Source organism: Apodemus sylvaticus, chromosome 15 (assembly GCF_947179515.1).
Source record: "Apodemus sylvaticus chromosome 15, mApoSyl1.1, whole genome shotgun sequence".
Lineage (NCBI taxonomy): Eukaryota > Metazoa > Chordata > Mammalia > Rodentia > Muridae > Apodemus > Apodemus sylvaticus.
In genome coordinates, this window is record NC_067486.1 from 39,781,646 (window position 1) to 39,797,101 (window position 15,456).

A 15,456-nucleotide genomic window follows, 5' to 3' on the forward strand; every position below is an offset into this window, starting at 1 on the left:
TGCACGGAGGCCACTTCAGAACTCGGCCTCCCACCAGTCAGGAGAGGAGGATCCATCTTGCTTCCGTACTCCAGGAATCGGACAGACTGAGGTACACAAACATAATCCGAGGCCAACACCGCGGTGGTCTGAGCCCGACGGGCGTTGGCCTGCACCCAGGCCCTGGGCGGGTCGGGGGGCCATCGGGGTGCCAACCCAACCAGGAGGTTTTTTGCCCAGGCCTGCGAGCGCGCCGCCGCCATTTTGCCTGCAGGACGACAGAGAGCTCAGGCGGGCAGACCTGTAACAGGCATAGCCTAAGGCTAACAAAGCGGGGGTCCAGGCCCCAAAAGGCACAGGACTGACCCCAAGAACTGGGCGGCTTGGTGGGCCATCTGTGAGTCAACCCGCCCAGGCGATTGTTAGCAAAGCAGACTCTCCCGGCGCTTTCAGGGAGCGCGGGCGCACACGCCCGCCATCCTAGTCACCTGGCAAACCCAATTAACAGTCAAAGCCGTAGGGGAACTTTGCTCGGACCTTGGCCTCCCAGGCTTTTGCCTCGACTCAGGGACTGGGCGGCCAGGCTAACCTTGTGTGCGATAGCCCGGTTGGCAGATCGGCTGCCCAGCGGAGTGAGCGGAACTCAGGGGAGGTCACAGTAGCATACACCATCGGCACTCCCTGGGAGTGCACACGGGCTCCATCTGCTCCACAGACACAATCTGGGGCAAGGCCCCAGGCAGAAGCCCTTAGCTCTACTCTCTCCGCTTCCGGATCCAGATCAGTCTGGGCGGCAGCATTACATCTCCAAGTCCTGCAAGTGGCTAGCTGGGCTTCCGGGCGGCCAGCTGGGAGAAGTCAGTGTGCTCCAGTGAATCCAGCGGGCCCCAGCGGGAGCCTTCGGGTGCCTGCTTTGGGATCTGAACAGCCTGGGCAGCAGCACACTGTCTACAAGCAGTGCAGGAGGTAAGCTGTGCACCAGAGGCCAACTGGGAAGGGGCAGCTTGCACTGGTGAGTCCAGCACTGACAAGATAAACTAACACCAGTGAGATCTAGATGGCAAAAGGCAAACGCAGGAACGTCACTAACAGAAATCAAGGCAATATGGCAACATCTGAACCCAATTCTCCTCTACCAACATGTCCTGGATACCCCATCACACCAGTAAAACAAGATTTGGATTTAAAATCACTGGTCATGATGCTGGTACAGGAACACATGAAGGTCATACATAAAGAAATTCAGGAGACAATGGATCAAAAGGTAGAAGCCCTTGCAAGGGAAACACAAAAATCATTGAAAGAAATCCAGGAGAATACAAAAGCCAACAAGGAGGAAATGCAAAAAACACTTAAAGAAATACAGGAGAACTTTGCTCAACAGGCTGAGGTCATGAAAGACGAAACACAAAAATCTCTTAAAGAAATACAGGAGAACTTTGGTCAACAGGCTGAGCTCATGAAAGAGAAAACACAAAAATCTCTTAAAGAATTACAGGAAAACACAAACATGCAAGTGAAGGAGCTAAGCAAAACCATTCAGGATCTAAAATCAGAAGTAGAAACAACTAAGAAAACTCAAAGGGAGACAACTTTGGAGATAGAAAGCCTTGGGAAGAAATCAGGGGACAGAGATACAAATATCAACAACAGAATACAAGAGATAGAAGAAAGAATCTCAGATGCTGAAGATTCCATAGAAACCATGGACTCAACAGTTAAAGAAAATGCAAAATGCAAAAAGCTTGTAACCCAAAATATCCAGGAAATCCAGGACACAATGAGAAGACCAAACCTAAGGATTATAGGCATAGAGGAGAGTGAAGATTTACAACTTAAAGGGCCAGCAAATATCTTCAATAAAATTATGGAAGAAAACTTCCCTAACCTAAAGAGAGAGATGCCCATGAATATACAAGAAGCCTACAGAACTCCAAACAGACTGGACCAGAACAGAAATACTTCCCGTCACATAATAATCAAAACACCAAATGTTCTAAACAAAGAAAGAATACTAAAGGCAGTAAGAGAAAAAGGCCAAGTAACATATAAAGGAAGACCTATCAGAATCACAGCAGACTTTTCACCTGAGACTATGAAGGCTAGAAGGTCCTGGGCAGATCTCATGCAGACTCTAAGAGAACACAAATGCCAACCAAAACTACTATATCCAGCAAAACTCTCAATCACCATAGATGGAGAAACTAAGATATTTCATGACAAAACCAAGTTTACCCAATATCTATCCACAAACCCGGCCCTAAAAAGGATAATAGGAGGACAACACCAATACAAGGAGGGAAACTTCACCCTGGAAAAAGCAAGATAGTAACCTTTCATCAAACCCAAAAGAAGTTAAGCATTCAAATTTAAAAAATAACGTCAAAAATGATAGGAAGTAACAATCACTATTCCTTAATATCTCTTAACATCAATGGACTTAATGCCCCAATAAAAAGACACAGACTAACTGAATGGATACGTAAACAGGACCCTACATTTTGCTGCTTACAGGAAACATACCTCAGGGTCAAAGACAAACACTACCTTAGAGTAAAAGGCTGGAAGACAATTTTACAAGCAAATGGTCTCAGGAAACAAGCTGGAGTAGCCATTTTAATATCAGATAAAATTGACTTTCAACCCAAAGTCATCAAAAGAGACCCTGAGGGACACTTCTTGCTGGTCAAAGGAAAAATACAAAAAGAAGAACTGACAATCCTGAACATCTATGCCCCAAATGTAAGGGCACCCTCTTTTGTAAAAGAAACTTTATTAAAACTAAAAGCACACATTGCACCTAACACAATAATTGTGGGTGACTTCAACACTGCACTTTCCTCAATGGACCGATCAGGAAAACAGAAACTAAACAGGGACACAATGAAACTAATTGAAGCTTTGGACCAATTAGATTTAACAGATATATATAGAACATTCTATCCTAAAACAAAAGAATATACCTTTTTCTCAGCACCTCATGGTACCTTCTCCAAAATCGACCATATAATTGGTCACAAGACAGACCTCAACAAATATAAGAAGATCGAACTAATCCCATGCCTCCTATCTGATCACTATGGAGTAAAAGTGGTCTTCAATAGCAACAGAAACAACAGAAAGCCCACATACACGTGGAGACTGAACAATACTCTACTCAATGATACCTTGGTCAAGGAAGAAATAAAGAAAGAAATTAAAGACTTTTTAGAACACAATGAAAATGAAAACACAACATACCCAAATCTATGGGACACAATGAAAGCAGTGCTAAGAGGAAAACTCATAGCCCTGAGTGCCTCCAAAAAGAAAATGGAGAGAGCATACATTACCAGCTTAATGACACACCTGAAAGCCCTGGAACAAAAAGAAGCTATTTCGCCCAGGAGGAGTAGAAGGCAGGAAATCATCAAACTCAGGGCCGAAATCAATCAAGTAGAAACAAAGAGAACCATACAAAAAATCAACAATACCAGGAGCTGGTTCTTTGAGAAAATCAACAAGATAGATAAACCCTTAGCCAGAATGACCAAAGGGCACAGAGAAAGTATCCAAATTAACAAACTTAGAAATGAAAAGGGAGATATAACAACGGAAACTGAGGAAATCCAAAAAATCATCAGATCCTACTACAAGAGCCTATACTCAACACAACTGGAGAATCTGGAGGAAATGGACAATTTCCTTGACAGATACCAAATACCAAAATTAAATCAGGACCAACTAGACCATCTAAACAGTCCCATAATGCCTAAAGAAATAGAAGGAGTCATAGAAAGTCTTCCAACCAAAAAAAGCACAGGACCAGATGGCTTCAGTGCAGAATTCTACCAGACCTTCAAAGAAGAGTTAACACCAATACTCTTCAAACTATTCCACAAAATAGAAACAGAAGGAACACTACCCAATTCCTTCTACGAAGCCACAATTACGCTGATACCAAAGCCACACAAAGATCCAACAAAGAAAGAGAACTTCAGACCAATTTCCCTTATGAACATCGATGCAAAAATACTCAATAAAATTCTTGCCAACCGAATCCAAGAACACATCAAAACGATCATCCACCATGATCAAGTAGGCTTTATCCCGGGAATGCAGGGTTGGTTCAATATACGGAAATCCATCAATACAATCCACTACATAAACAAACTCAAAGAACAAAACCACATGGTCATTTCATTGGATGCTGAAAAAGCATTTGACAAAATTCAGCATCCCTTCATGCTTAAAGTCTTGGAGAGAACAGGAATTCAAGGCCCATACCTAAACATAGTAAAAGCAATATACAGCAAACCGGTAGCCAGCATCAAACTAAATGGAGAGAAACTTGAAGCAATCCCACTGAAATCAGGGACCAGACAAGGCTGCCCCCTTTCTCCTTATCTTTTCAATATTGTACTTGAGGTACTAGCTCGGGCAATTCGACAACATAAGGAGGTCAAAGGGATACAAATTGGAAAGGAAGAAGTCAAACTATCATTATTTGCAGACGACATGATCGTCTACCTAAGTGACCCAAAGAACTCCACTAGAGAGCTCCTACAGCTGATAAACAACTTCAGCAAAGTGGCAGGTTATAAAGTCAACTCAAGCAAATCAGTGGCCTTCCTATACTCAAAGGATAAGCAGGCTGAGAAAGAAATTAGGGAAATGACCCCCTTCACAATAGCCACAAACAGTATAAAGTATCTTGGGGTGATTCTTACCAAACATGTGAAAGATCTGTATGACAAGAACTTCAAGACTCTGAAGAAGGAAATGGAAGAAGACCTCAAAAAATGGGAAAACCTCCCATGCTCATGGATCGGCAGAATCAATATAGTTAAAATGGCCATTTTGCCTAAAGCACTATACAGATTCAATGCAATACCCATCAAAATCCCAACTCAATTCTTCACAGAGCTAGAAAGAGCAATTATCAAATTCATCTGGAACAACAAAAAACCCAGGATAGCTAAAACTATTCTCAGCAACAAAAGGAAATCTGGGGGAATCAGTATCCCTGACCTCAAGCAATACTACAGAGCAATAGTGTTAAAAACTGCATGGTATTGGTACAGTGACAGACAGGAGGATCAATGGAACAGGATTGAAGATCCAGAAATGAACCCACACACCTATGGCCACTTGATCCTCGACAAAGAGGCTGAAAACATCCAATGGAAAAAAGATAGCCTTTTCAACAAATGGTGCTGGTTCAACTGGAGGTCAGCATGCAGAAGAATGCGAATTGATCCATCCTTGTCTCCTTGTACTAAGCTCAAATCCAAATGGATCAAGGACCTCCACATAAAGCCAGACACTCTGAAGCTAATAGAAAAAAAACTGGGGAAGACCCTTGAGGACATCGGTACAGGGAGAAAGTTTCTGAACAGAACACCAATAGCGTATGCTCTAAGAGCAAGAATTGACAAATGGGACCTCATAAAATTACAAAGTTTCTGTAAGGCAAAGGACACCATCAAGAGGACAAATCGGCAACCAACAAATTGGGAAAAGATCTTCACCAATCCTACATCAGATAGAGGGCTAATATCCAATATATATAAAGAACTCAAGAAGTTAGACTCCAGAAAACCAAACAACCCTATTAAAAAATGGGGTACAGAGTTAAACAAAGAATTCTCACCTGAAGAACTTCGGATGGCGGAGAAGCATCTTAAAAAATGCTCAACTTCATTAGTCATTAGGGAAATGCAAATCAAAACAACCCTAAGATTTCATCTTACACCAGTCAGAATGGCTAAGATCAAAAATTCAGGAGACAGCAGGTGTTGGAGAGGGTGTGGAGAAAGAGGAACACTCCTCCACTGCTGGTGGGGTTGCAAATTGGTACAACCACTCTGGAAATCAGTCTGGCGGTTCCTCCGAAAACTGGGCACCTTACTTCCAGAAGATCCTGCTATACCACTCCTGGGCATATACCCAGAAGACTCCCCACCATGTAATAAGGATACATGTTCTACTATGTTCATAGCAGCCCTATTTGTAATTGCCAGATGCTGGAAAGAACCCAGGTATCCCTCAACAGAAGAGTGGATGCAAAAAATGTGGTATATCTACACAATGGAGTACTATTCAGCCATTAGAAACAATGAATTCATGAAATTCTTAGGCAAATGGATGGAGCTAGAGAATATCATACTAAGTGAGGTAACCCAGACTCAAAAGGTGAATCATGGTATGCACTCACTAATAAGTGGATATTAACCTAGAAAACTGGAATACCCAAAACATAATCCACACATCAAATGAGGTACAAGAAGAAAGGAGGAGTGGCCCCTGGTTCTGGAAAGACTCAGTGAAACAGTATTCAGCAAAACCAGAACGGGGAAGTGGGAAGGGGTGGGTGGGAGGACAGGGGAAGAGAAGGGGGCTTGCGGGACTTTCGGGGAGTGGGGGGGCTAGAAAAGGGGAAATCATTTGAAATGTAAATAAATTATATCGAATAATAAAAAAAAAAAGTCAAAAAAAAAAAAAAAGCACACATGAAAAACATGGAGTTAATTTTAATGCTAGCCAGCTAAACATGGGGCCTGCTTTACAGTGCTTACTTACAGTGTAGTTGATATATTCTTTGGAGAAAACTGATTTCCTCACTCAGAGATTTAAAAGGCAGCCTATGCACCAAGTCAAGAGCTGGGACAACCACCACACCCTGCCTCATCTGCCGCAAGTAGTCCACGCCCCTCGCCTGTCTCTAGCTGCAGAGGTGGCCGGGTCCCCAGCTCTCAGCCACCTGGCTCACCAGCCATGAACATGGGTTAATTTTCCAAAAGAAATATTAGTTGCAAAGGTCTAGACTTTGACAGTATCTCTTCTACGCTGGGCTCCATCACAGACCAGTAACCAGTACAGCAGTAGGTTGTAGTAGCCATGAAGACTGAAGTGTTGCAATGTCAATAAATGCCCCCACCATTTTAGATTCCAGGGAATGACCATGATTTTATGTGTTGTAAAAGATAGGCCCTACCCTAAGATAACAAGACTCATGGTTTTCTTCCTTCTTGATTTATAATAGCATGAATAAAGTCACCTTCATAAAACTCCACCCTGTTTTCTGACAATGGTAGCACATGCCTTTTATCCCAGAACTCAGGAAGCAGAGGCAGGTGGATCTCTGAGAATTCAAGGTCAGCCTGGCCTACAAAGTGAGTTCTTCTAGCATGGCTAAGGCTACAAAGAGAAACCTTGTCCCCGAAAAACAACAAACAAGCAAAACACATCAAAACAAAATCGTTCAGTGTTTTGACTTACACTGTTGAGAAATGCTGGTGTTTTTTATTAAATCAAAGGAAGTCCAACTGCAGTTGAAAAGTGATAGACTTTTGAAATTAGGCAGAATTTCATGCATTGATAGGATGTGTTAAGGACATGCTTGTGTGGTAAGAAGAGGTGGCTTCATTCTATAAGTGAGATCATAGAGGAGTAAAACTGCCAAGAAAGTACAGCTGCCTCAGGTACAGAATGGTAACTTTCCCTTACATATCTGAGGGAGTTGTAGCATCTCACTAGAATTTTATGTAATAATACTTATAGATTAGGAATTGCTTTTTTCCCCCCGTTTTTTTGGATTTGGTTTTTTTGAGACAGGGTTTCTCTGTATAACCCTGGCTGTCCTGGAACTCACTCTGTACACCAGGCTGGCCTCAAACTCAGAAATCCGCCTGCATCTGCCTCCCAGAGTGCTGGGATTACAGGCATGCGCCACCACCGCCCAGCTAGGAATTGCTATTTTTTAATCATTCATCTCTATGCTAACATGATAGGATCATATATGGCACAGTTAGAAATGATAGATTTTCCACAGGAAGATTCATATGCAAAATTTTTTATCTCATTTTTTCCCTCTTATTTACTAACATGATAAAAGCTTATAGCAACAATAGGAGTCATAGAAGGGAACAGGTCTTCAATACATAGAGATGATTTTAAAATGGGTATTTTAGCCATGCGGTGGTGGTGCACGCCTGTAATCCCAGCACTCTGGGAGGCAGAGGCAGGCAGATTTCTGAATTCGAGGCCAGCCTGGTCTACAGAGTGAGTTCCAGGACAGCCAGAGCTACACAGAGAAACCCTGTCTCGAAAAAACCAAATCCAAAAAAACCAAGACAAACAAACAAAAAACCTAAAATGGGTATTTTATATCATTCCAACTTATAATAAGAGATAGAGGCATTTCTGCTTAGGATAAAAATTTCCTATAACTTAACATGCTTCTTATACTAATGCGTACCCAGAACATCTGGAAACATCTGGAAAGACAGATGGGAAAGCTGATGTGGCCTGAGGTGGCAAGTCCAGATGGGGAAAAAAGAGGGAGGGGTGTATTCTTGTTGAGGAAAAAAAGTGCTAAAATTTGAATCCTGCTAGGAATTTATTTGTTTTCAGAGCTGATTTCATCTCTAAATATTTTAGAGTTACAAAAATATACAATAGGAAATCTTCTGATGCCTTGTATGTAAAAATAGATTAGGTGGACTACCGTGCATCCATCCATTCAGCAAAGCACTTTATAAAACACCATGTTCTTTTTGTTTTCAGGAATAAAGGCACAGAATGTCATTTATAAATCAGAGAAGAAAATCTGGCTATTAACGGCACATTCTAAATACATTTCCCAATAGGAGGCATCTTCGCAAGTTCAAGGCCCATGTCAGGTCTCACAACAGACACAGGAGGAGGCATTCAATAAACAGCACTGAAAGTGCTCAGGTAGTAAATAAAAGTATATACAACACTTCACTTTTTGTGAAAAATACACACGCTGTGTTTCCCCAGACCCAACCCAGGCTCCTCCCTACTTCTGAAACAGAACACTACCTGCAACCTCCCTTTCCCTGTACACATCTCTGGAGAATCCCACAGACCAACTCTTTGCCTCCCTTCCCAGACTTGACCCTGTGTCTTAGTCCCTGACTCAAGCAGGTATCTCCTCCTCAAACACAGGTCATGCTTGCCAGAATACCCCCTTCTCCTTTTCCACCCTTTATTCTCCCCTGGACCCAATTTTCAGGGTGGCCCCTAGTGCTGTAATTCTTAACAGAGAAATCTCAAATGATGAAGAAAAGTTCCAAATCTTAGTCATCGGGAAAACAGAAATCGAAATTGCCTTGAGATTCTATCTTATACCTGTCAGAATGGCTAAGATCAACATCACAAGTGCCATCTTACGTTGGCAAGGATGTGGGCCAAGAGGTCCTCCATTGCTGGTGAGAGTGTAAACTTTTACCACTTTGGAAATCAATATGGTGGTTCTTCAGAAAATTGGGAATAGATACATCTCAAGAGTCAGCTTGGGCATATACGCAAAGCCTGCTCCATCCTGTCATAAGAATTCTTACTCAACTATGCTTATAGCACTTTATTCATAATATCTAGAAACTGAAAACCTAGATGTCCCTCGACAGAAGAATGAATAAACAAAATGTGGCACATTTATACAATGGAGCATTACTCAGGTGTTTAAAAGGCGACATTATGAAATTTGTAGGAAAATGGATGCAACTAGAAAAAAAATCATTCTGGATGACGTAACACAGACCCAGAAAGACAACTATGATATGTATTCACTCATAAGTGGATATTAGCTGTTAAGTAACTGATAACCAAGATAAGATCCATATTAGTTTGGGTTCTCTAGAGTCACAGAATGTATGGGCAGTCTCTCTATAGTTAGGGAATTTGTCGATGACTTACAGTCTGTAGTCCCCAACAATGGTCAGCAGCAGCTGTGGATAGAAGTCCAAGGATCTAGCAGTTGCTCAGTCCCACGAGGCAAGCAGGCAAGGAAGAGTAAGTCTTCCTTCTTCCAATGTCCTTATATAGATCTCCAGCAGAGGGTGTGGCCCAGATTAAAGGCTGTAGGTCTCCAACAGTGGGTGTGGCCCAGATTAAAGGTGTATGTCATCGCGCCTTTAATCTCAGATGATCTTGAACTTAGAGATCTCCTGGTCTTAATCTTCTAGAATTCATAGCCACTATGCTTCAAGATCTCCATGCCAAGATCCAGGTCAGAAACTTCCATCTCTGAGCCTCCAAATTAGGATCATAGGTGAGCCTTCCAATTCTAGACTGTAGTTCATTCCAGATATAGTCAAGTTGACAAACAGGAATAGCCACTACACTCAGACAGGTTAAGTAAAGGGGAGATGCCTACAAGGGACACATGGATCCCCTGGGAAAGAGAAATAGAATAGATTTTTGTGGGTAGACTGGGAACAGGAGGGATCAGGCACATGTGTGTGTGGTGGGGCATGGGGGTCTGGGTGTAGGGACTGAAATGGGAAGAGAAAGTATCAGGAGAGATGTCTGGAATTGGGGGAACTTGGGGAATGGATGGTATGGAACCCCAAAGCAGTGGAATCTTCCTGGAATCTATGCACATGAGATTAACAAAGCTTCTTAGTAATGGAGGATATGAAATCTCAATTGGCCATCTCCTGTAGCCAGTCAAGTTTTCCAGTGGTGAGACTGGGGTTGCTTTCAGTTGAGTTGTTGGTCAAGGGGTACCATGGGAGATCCCTAAACAACCAAAGCTGGTACTAGGACAGAAAGTTTTTCTTTGAGAACTGGCAATGGTGCCCCATTGCTGAGGAGAATATCCACACAGTTCATTGACTGTGGAGAGGTCAACCTGGTGTCTGCACGGAGGCTTTACCTCTATGTTCTTGTCTCTTTGGTAGGGGAAGGTATTCTGTAGGTTACCAAAAGATAAAAGTGAAACCTAACCCAGCTACAACACCTTTTACCTACAATCTGTCCACCCTGCCAGATGTGCTGGAGGACCAATAGATCAGAACTTGTAGGAGTGGCCAACCAATGATTCATTTAACTAGAGTTCCATTCCAAAAGAAGCAGCCTTTATCAGACAGTGCTTGGATGGCCAGGAACCAGAAACTGGATAGTCCAGAGACATAGGATCTGGGGTGCCTTGTCCAGATGTCTTCAGAGAGGATTCATCGGGTGTTGGGCTCACGGGATGTGGGGAAAAGAGGAGTGGGGGAAAAACCGCGGTACCACCGGAACTCCCAGCTCTGGCAGGGCAGATGCGGGAGATTGACCTGTGATGCCACAGGCCACCGCAGGACAGGCATCCTGGTCATGTGAGGTCACTGGACCCGCTCCAGGAGTGAGGAAAGTGCAATCTCAGGGGCCCTAGGGGAATACAGGTTCTAGCTCTCGGCATCTAAGGACTTGGGCATCTTGGTCAACCCCAGGGGAGGTATACTGGGAGGGTTCCCTTGTGGGCAAGTCCTTGGTCCGTCCGATCTGGCAGTTGGAAACGCTGAGAGGCAATCCATTGGTTTTTAGCATTTTATTGTAGATGAGGAGAGAGAGAGAGAGAGAGAGAGAGAGAGAGAGAGAGAGAGAGAGAGAGAAGGTAGAGAAGTAGAAGCCGGTTATGGACACATGGACACATGGAGAGAGGGGGAAGGGAATGGGGACGGGGGGTGGGGCAAGGAGACAAGAGACAGAACAAGAGAACAAGAGAGTAAGAGAGTCAGAGAGAGTAGAGAGGCCAAACAGCCTTTCTTACAGTGGGCTGGGCTACCTGGCTGTTGCTAGGTAACTGTGAGGATGAAGTCCAGCAGAATAACAGGGGCTTGGGGCTTTGCCCTATATGACTAATGGCCCCAGAATTATGGAGTTGAGGGCCTTATGGTGTCAGAAGCCTAGTGTCTGGGAGCGTAGCTAATGGGTTCCATCCCTTGTAGATTAATCTACTGGGTCTCCAGAAGTTAAGCCTCGCTCAACAAGAACACAGATTTCCTTTCATGGTCCAACACTCAGAAAGCAGATAGGAACAGAGGCAGAGACCCACAGACACTATGTGGAGAGAGATTTTTAAATGAGAGATCCCCATTGGGTCCCTCCCCTGGGAGTTCAGGCAATCCCACAGAAGAGAGGGTAGAAGAAACACTGTCCACTGAATCTATGAAGCAGGGTGCATATGGGCTCCCAGAGACTGAATCAGCAATCATGGGGCCTGCATGGGTCTGCACCAGGTCCCCTGCATGTATGTTATGTCTATTAGCTTGCTGTATTTGTGAGACCTCTCACAGTAGAGTGGTTATGTCTCTGGCTCTTTTGCCTACTCTTGGGACTCGTTTCTTCCTATTAGGTTGCCTTGTCCAGCTGCAGTGGGAGGGCTCTTGCCTTGCCTTACTTTATTTTGTTTTGTTGTGTTAGGTCTTTTTTGGAGACCTGCTCTTTTCTGATGGGAGATGGAGGAGGAAGCAGATCTGGGGAAGAAAGGAAGTTAGGAAAAGCTAAGAGAAGGGAGGGGAAACGGTGGTCCGGGTGTATGGTAGGAGAGAAGAGTCTATTTCAAATGAAAAAGCAAAAGAACTGCAACTTAACTTTTATGTTAATAAAACATGGAGAAATCCAAAATAAATCTGACTACAACACAAAAAATTGCTATTAAAAGGAAACTCCCAATAATTGAATTAAAAGATTAAATATCTAATTCTTGGTGGACATATTTTTTTAATCAATTGGCATCTATTGTCTTTTTTAATAGGGAAACTATACTTTTTAATTATAACAGAACCCATAAAGCTAAGTTCATGTTATTCTCTTTCATAGGTTTCCTCGAGAAGTGTTTACAAACCTGGACACTTCTATATTTAGGCGGTTTACAAGCTGGTTGGCTTTTAAAAAATATCTTACAAAGCAGCTTGTATTCTGAAATCCCAGGTTTTATCCAGGCTTATCCCCGGCGAACCCTCATGCAGTCTGTTCGGGATTGCGATCAGTAAATGAAGTGAAAATTGAAATGAGGTAACTAGTATATGCTCTTTGTTTCATATATATCTTCCAGATACCCATGCTTTCATTTTCCTTGAAATAAGAACGCACCCAGAAATCTTGTCTCTCCCTTGGAGCAATGACGCTAACGGGCACCGTCCTGTTGCACAAATGGCAGATGTGATGAGAAGCTCGCTCACTTACATCCTCACAGCTCATTCTGAATGGTCTGATAATTCCCTGGTGCAGTAAACGGATTTTATATCTAAGTGTTAGACGTTTATTACTGGAAGATATACTGCCTGTGTTCCTAGATATTAACAAAAGTTACGTTTGATTGGCCAACAGTTGTACCTTAATGGCCCTCAAGAGAATGGGGAGAATATGTGGAGTGTGATAGGAGCCCATTCTCCTAGCCTAGATTGCCAAGTGTATCCAGTGACACCTCTGATTTAAAACGGTGAAACGAATATGCTCAGGGGAAGCGTTAGGCATTGTGAGTGCTGTAATTCAAGGTATGTGAAAAACAGCCATCTCCAAGGAGCCAGAGGTAGGGAACAGTGCTGGTGTTTCTGTTTCTAAATTATTTTCAATTTAACAAATTTAACAAAATTCACATACAGAAGTTGTTAAAATCATAAATATATTCCAACTATAACTATACTAATAGCTATAGATCTTCAACCACTTAGGATATTAATCTATACTATATTTTCAGAATCTAACCCTACAAAATATTCTTATTAAATAAAGTTTAACATCCATTAAATGCATAATTAAAATGTTAAATTGTAGTCTATTTACAGCTAAATGGGATAAGTTTAAGATAAATATTAGCTCACTTTTAGACTGTATCCCACAAAAATACAATCTCTGAGAATTTTTGAAAGTATATGTGTCTCAAAATTAGTATGCATATCAGAAAAGCCATAAAATAGAAAGAATTATCTTTTTAGTTTTTTTTGTACTGAGGAGCGAGAGAATTTTCTAAAAATCTGTGTAGCTCATAAGAGGCAGAACCAGTATTACTGTCAATCATGCAGAAGTTATTTCTTTCTTTAACCGGCATTGAATAATTCCAACTGCTTTGTTTTTGTGGTAAAATAAAAGGCAGCACATTGGACTGCTTGCATTATTTAATGTATTCTCTTAATTCATTTTCAGCAATCAAAATATAGAAGGGGGCATTTTCTGACTCCCTGCCAAGGGATTTGCTCTAAATTGTGCCTTTTAAATAAAATATACCACACTGACTCATGTACACTGCCAATCTGAAAAATGAATGCAGATCAGAGGGTTTTCTACTGAACAACATTTATGTAATGCCCACTTGACCTGATTTACTTCTTGCAATGAAAATTGCTGAGAGATATATACTTTGCATTCAGTTTCTTTACTTGGTCTGATGTCCAAAGTCCCTCAGTAATTACACAACGAGAGTCTCCGCCCCCTGGATGTTCTCTTTCCCCCTTTGACATTTCCCTTTCAGGACAGTGTACATAACTACATTCCCATAACCACTAAGCTGGTTTTTCAACTAGTTTGCCATTCTTTAATGGCTATATATCCAGGGGGTGAGGTGGGAATTTCTCATTCTCGTCTTACTACGTAGCAGTTCATAAACTGCGTGATGCACTTGGGCAGCCGATGAGCACTATGAAGAGAAGTTATGCAAACACTGTGGAGGTCTAGTTAGGCAAACACTGTGGCAGTCTGCGTGAGAGCATCACCCATAGGCTCATGGGGTTTGTTTGTTTTGTTTTGTTTGTTTGTTTGGTTTGTTTTTTTCAAGACAAGGTTTCTCTGTGTAGCCCTGGCTGTCCTGGAACTCACTCTGTAGACCAGGCTGGCCTCGAACTAATAAATCTGCCTGCCTCTGCCTCCCTCTGCTGGGATTAAAGGCGTGTGCCACCACCGCCAGCCCTAGGCTCATGTATTTAAACGTTTGGTCCCAAGTTGGTGACACCATTGAGGGAAATTTCGGAAGTGTGGAATTCTTCCTGCCACCATGCCTGCTGCTTGCTGTCACGATTCTTTGCCATCGTGGGCACTTAGCCCTCTAGAACTGGAAGACCAAATAACTCTTCTAGAAGTTGCTTCAGCCATTGTCTTATAGCAGCATCGTTACAGAGACGTAACGAATACAAACATAAATGAAGTCATGAAATCTATACTTCATCTATAAAATCCTAAATACTGTTATGGATGACTGAAGGTGAATTTCATCAATAAACTTCACTGAGTGAAGTTTAATTTTTTTTTCCACTTTGGGCTCCATCATAGATGACATATAATATATAGAAAACGTGACTGGAAATAGAAGAAGGGGCCTGTTCGCAGGACGCTCACTTGCGTGGGATGGAACCACTTGAAGATGGAAGCTCTCCTTTAGGACTATGTTATTTGTCATTTGGCAGACACTCTGAAATCAGTTATCCTTAATAACTGCCACAGTCCAGCTTTATTCCCTAGTTTTAAAAGACCATTTTTACAAAAAGTGTGCCAAGATGAAATAGTTACAAAATATTTATTCCTGATGGAAAAATCTCCCTCATAATACACATGCCTATGATGCTTATTTCTAAAGCCAAATTTCCCCAAGACTCTGAACATCACAATACATGTTAATCAGTCATCTTTTACATCTTTTTGCAGCCAAGAGACATGACTGGCTCTATCCCAGTTTAACTGTTCAACTCATATCCAGGAGGTAAATAACAC